Source organism: Limulus polyphemus, unplaced genomic scaffold (assembly GCF_000517525.1).
Source record: "Limulus polyphemus unplaced genomic scaffold, Limulus_polyphemus-2.1.2 Scaffold702, whole genome shotgun sequence".
Classification (NCBI taxonomy): domain Eukaryota; kingdom Metazoa; phylum Arthropoda; class Merostomata; order Xiphosura; family Limulidae; genus Limulus; species Limulus polyphemus.
In genome coordinates this window covers 250,982-256,975 of record NW_013666312.1, presented here as the reverse complement: position 1 = coordinate 256,975, position 5,994 = coordinate 250,982, and the positions used below count along the sequence as shown (strand labels likewise).

Genomic DNA, 5,994 nt, shown 5'->3' with positions numbered 1-5,994 from the left:
CTGGATACACTCCACATAGGGAGTGTTTATTGTGATGGTGCGGATCTAAAGCCGCAAGGCCGTGATGTGACTGGATACACTCCACTATAGGGGAAGTGTTTATTGTGATAGGTTGCGGATCTAAAGCCGCAAGGCCGTGATGTGACTGGATACACTCCACTATAGGGGAAGTGTTTATTGTGATAGGTTGCGGATCTATATCCGCAAGGCCGTGATGTGACTGGATACACTCCACTATAGGGGAAGTGTTTATTGTGACTGGATACACACCGTGGACGTGTTATAAAACTGCTAGTAAATCCCTTTATTCAATTCACGGAGCTGGACAAAGCCCTTATGGCAACAGATAATGCTGACAGACTGCCTTTGGTCAATGGTTTAAAACTAGGGATGGCTCTATCTGAATACTAAGGGTCTCTGACCTGGCATAAAATAACATTCAGGTTGAAAATACCAATTAAAGTTCATTTACCCTAAACTGATAAATATTCACAATAGATTACTTGTTAAAACATGTTCAGTTGAAATTGTGATTACCATGATTTTAGGTAGATTAGCTTTATAAATACCCGCAGTGGATTACCTGTAAAAATATATCTAGTCTAAAGCGTTACTACCATTACCTGTAAAAATATGTCTAGTCTAAAGCGTTACTACCATAATACCTGTAAAAATATGTCTAGTCTAAAGCGTTGCTACCATTACCTGTAAAAATATGTCTAGTCTAAAGCGTTACTACCATGACCTTTGATAGATTAATCTTACAAACACTCGCTGTAAATTACGTTTATAAATACTCGCTCTATGTTACCTTCAAAAACATGTCCAGTCAAAAGCGTTACTATTATAACATGTGTTCCCATGAAAGCTCTATCGTATATGTCCGCTAAACGGGAGGTTCGATAATATATAGTTATCACAGAACAATGGTAAATAAATGTTGGCTGCGTTTAAGCTTAATATTAAAAAGCAGACTGGACACAATGTACACAGAAAATAATCTTTATTAAACCGAAAACACAAATTCAAAGTGATTCTGTACTTGCTACTTATGTGAGACCGTCGCTTTTTTTTCAGATGTTTCTCAGATTCAAATCAGAGTCAGAGTCTTAATGACATAAGAATCATCAGGATCATCCTTTGGACTGACTAAATGCACGCTTTTCTGCTCATTACTGAACCTCGTTTTTACCCATTGCAACTGCTCTACCACGTGACTTGTCATATTCCTCCACATTGGTCGAACTTTGATCTCCAAGCTTTACCTGTTCGGCGTGAAGAGAACATCATCTTGGATATCTGAACCAGATTTATAATATCTCGGCAGACAGTACAGATATCCCTTTCATGGAAGGTGACATAAAAACCAAAATAACTTGAAACCAGATCGATTTGATGGTTTCTTTGACACTGATTCGTGTGCTAAAAGTGACAAATATTCATAACTAGAATCAAATTTAGAATAAATAATAATACTACAGAAAGATAGAACCCTAAAGTATATCCATATACCACAGTTTCCCGTCTTTCTTACCTTAGGCTGACTCAGGCCAATAATTACCTTTAACTTAAAAACCAAGAACTTTAACCTCACACAGGTCTATAATTACTTAAACAATTCACAGATGTCACAAACATTAAACAATGAAATAAAAGAACAACCCTTAAATAATTAGTACATGAATACCCTTTAGACATACTTTCTAACACAAATTACAATACAAAATTTAAAATAACATTCTTTAAAATAAAAAACATACTTTACGGACATAAGCCCTTTAACAATGAAAGATACATTACAAAATAAAAAGAAATTTAATAATGAATGCATGTTAATACAAACCATTGAAAAGTGAAATAGTAACGCATTACCAACCCCTTTAACCAAGGTAATACAATCACTAAATAAACCTTTTAACAACAAAAAAATACAATACAATTTTTAAATAAAACCTTTTAATACAGATCCACGTACACATACATACATATATACCAAATACTATTAAATACTGAAAAGATGATACAATGGAACTAAAAAAACTGTTCTTCAACAACGATTACCATAAAACAAAGTAATAGTATCACAAGTACAATCATACATATACACAATATTACGTTGCAGTACAAACCCTTTATCAAAGAAAATCAGTACAAAATTAAGTCAAAACTACGTTAAAAATGCAGAGGTATAAAGTATAGACAATGCTGTACACACACCTATCAAACGCAGCCAAGTTCAACAGAGTGCCACCAACAGTTCCCTAAAGACTGCCTTTGACCTTTTGTTGGCAGCCCAGTGTACAATATTTATTTCCTGCACTTTAGTCAGGGTCTTTTTCATTTCTACCAATTAAGCTTGCAGACACTGCATCGTTTTCTCACACTGCAATGGAGGTTTTGACACCTGATGTAGCTGGTCTTCCTCCCCCTTATAAAGAACCCCAGCTTCTGTCCACTGGGCTTCTATATTTAGGTAATAGCACTTGAGTACAAGGAACTGTAGGAGGGTGAGCTGCTCCATAATAGTGGATGGTGGGTTGGATGACAGTTCCACCTTGGGATGCATCTGGACAGTCTATCATGCCCTTTTTTACTGATGACTAACTGCCAGTAGTCGTTAGAGTCCCTCACTTTTCCCATGTGGGCTTGTAGTTCACAGCTCTGTTGGTTTGAACTACTGCAATTGCCACTTATGGAGCTGATGGCATAGCTGCCTTTTTCTTTTTTCCTGCTTAGCATCTGGTCACCCTAAGGAGAAATGAGTGGATGAAGTGATCTCATTGGATATGCATGCACATTTGATGTGGATGATGTCTCTTTGAAAGATGCCCCCACTAAGCACCAAAGCTATTGTTTCCCTTATAACAATCAATAGAAATACTGCCTCTATTGTTGAAGTTGAGGGCTTTCTGTGGACTTTCTGTACAGGTACAGATGGGCTGCTAGAACACAGTTCTCATCCATATCAGGTGACTTGTCCACAGGGGATTCAATGCAAGTTTGTCCACAAATTTCACAAGATCTCTGACACTGGAAATATACTACAAGTAATGCTTCCTTATCTGCCAAGCCAAAAGTCAGACCAGTCCCTGGTCTTCGTGGGTTTATGGGGATGTTCTGCACCTTGCCTAACAATAAATATTATCCAGAACTGGCTTCTATGCTGAATTCGATTAGTCTACTCTTTGACTAGCTACTTCCCAAATACTCCAGGGAAGCCTGCAGAGCAGTTTTTCTAATCAGTCATGTGCTACCTCTATCTGTGTGATGTTAACTAACTGTAGTTTAAACCAATTAAACATCTAAGCATGCTCCACCAACATGCCACTGTGTTGATTTTTGAATGTCTGCACAATCTTCAACTAGTGATCTCAGGTGCGTTACTATGCTAGTGTTTAATTTTGACTGCAACCCTAGTATTGCTTGTATCAGCTACTCCCACTATGCCAGTGATCTTTTCTGCTTGCAAAACAACACCAGGACTTTATTACTTCTTGGTCAAATACTTACTTGAACTAATGCTGCTTGCATTTTGAATAGGAAACAGCCTTTTACATGCATGGGCTCAATAACTGCATTGAGAATTACCACGAATTACTACCTTTTTATATGGGGATACTTTAAATTTCTCACCCACATATACTATTAGGTCGTCAAGAAATTAATGTTGCTTTTTTAGATATATCAAAACAAAAAATTTATTGAATGAAATAGTCTCCATTCTTATCAATGACGCTTTTCCATCTTACAATCAGGTTGTTAATACCCTGATTAAAGAAATCACTTGGGTTTGAAGCAAAAAACACGTCGATGTCCTCTTTAACACCTTCCACATTTGCATACGTTTTCCCATTAGGATGGTGTTGCAGCGAACGAAGAAGATAGTAACCTGATGGTGCCATATCTGGAGAATATGGTGGATGGGGGAGAACTTTCCAACCCAACTCCATAATCTTGCGTTGCGTCAAACGTGCCACATGTGGATGTGCATTGTTGTGGAGAGGAAGAACACCTTTCCGATTGATGAGTGAAGGGCGTTTCTGATGATGGGCTTGATTTAAACGTTCCAGTTTCTGACTATATATCTCTGAATTGACAGTTTGCTGTGGATTGAAGCGTTCAAAATTAATTACTCCTTTGATGGCCCACCAAATGCAAAGCATCACTTTCTGCGGATGGAGTCCAGGTTTTTGGGTCGGAAGTGGTATTTGTCTCGGACTTAGCCATTGTTTTTGGCATTTAATATTTGCATAGAGAATCCATTTTTCATCATTGTGACAATACTGTCCAAAAATGGTTCATGTGCATTACGTGCCATAAGAGACAAAGCAACATTCGCACGTTGGAAGCAGAGATCATGAGGTACCCAAACATCTTTAAGGAGTCTTCCCATATTCCTTAGCTGTTTCCATATTGTTTCATGAGAGACATGCAATTTCAGGACCATTTCACGAGTGTGTTACCTTGGGTTAGACTCAACAAACGTCTTCAGGGCATCAATATCAATTCCAACATGTCGGCCCTGCTATGATAGTTTTTAAGACTAAAGTTACCTGAGCGAAATTTGCTGAACCATCGTTGACACTTACGAATGTTCAAAACATTTCCGTAAACTTCTTTGATATTGTATGTGGCTACAGAGGCGTTGTTTCCCTTCTTGTATTCAAACAGCATTGCATGCTGAATGTGTGTATCATTGTGTGCCATCATTATAAGGGATTAGAGTATTCAAAATTTACACATTATATAGGCTGCACTAACATGACGTTTAGGCGGTTCATTTAACTATTATACCTGATATATGTTTTTTGGGGGTGGTTAATAAAGATATTCCAAAACACAACATTTATTTCTTGATGACTTAATATTTCTTGGAGCTACTAACTAGCACGGAGTGCTCTTATTGTGAAACATCAATTCACCTGCGGCACATACAGAACTAACTGATACACTCTGCAATACATCCATTCCAAGAATGCTGATGTCAGAACCGAGGTTAGCAACAACTAGTTTTTGTTATATGAGTGACCTTTTCATTTAAGACTAGTTTTTCTTTATTCACGAGAACAAAGTTCTGTCTATGGGTGGTGGTGGTTTTCCTCGAAGTACCAGATATACAATGAGATCTACCTGTGTTCTGCCTAATCCTGTATCTACCAGAAACTGTTTCTTGCCATTGTATTCCAACAGGCATATGCTAACACAGCTCTGAAAGGGTCAGGCTGACCACCATACTTTTTGGTTCAAATATTTTGTTGCACATCCCCCAAGTAAGTTGCTAAATCCAACTTTGTCTCCTTTACTTTTATGGAACAACATTTGCAATATTTACTGTTTACTGTTTGCCCTAGAATACCTGCTGTCTTGTCGGTAGAACTTATAGCCAGATCCCCCTTGTTGTTTAGCAAGGTAGGGATAATTTTTCCAACAGTGAACCAACTCCAAGCAAGCCCCTCCTGTCTAAAGTGATGTACACATGGAGGTATTGGTGGATGGTATGTATGCCATGAGAGGACTGGGATAACCCTGTCTGTTCTCTGGAAACCATTGTGGCTACTCTGCAACTCTGGTGTTCATGGGTGTTTCGCCAACCTATGGCTGATTTCGGCCCTGATACAACAACATAAACCTGGAGAGAGTCCTGCTTGAGGGTCCAACTGTTCCGAGCAGTTGATGTTTGAAACTTTTCATAACCAGTCCAAATTCTCTTTTGCTGATCCTTTGAATATTGGAGGAGTAATTTGTTTAGCCTCACTCATGGAGACCCAGGGGTATAACCAAACGGTATCTCTGTCAACTTCTCAATCACTACCTGATCACGAGGTTCTCGACGTTATTGGTTCAGGTGCCCCTATATCTCTAAGGTCAGAGGACTCCTGAACGTCACATTAGTGTAGCCTATATAATGTGTAAAGTTTAGTATACTCTAATCGCTTATAGTGATGGTACTCAGCGAGACACACATTCCGCATGTAATGCTCTTTGAATACAAGA

The 5,994-nt window shown here is 38.4% G+C and overlaps 1 protein-coding gene across 4 annotated transcripts in view; it reads left to right on the top strand.

Annotated features, from left to right (window-relative positions):
* The window catches only part of LOC106460071, a 190,334-nt gene that overhangs the window by 64,761 nt on the left and 119,579 nt on the right, over positions 1-5,994 (top strand). The window lies entirely within an intron of this gene.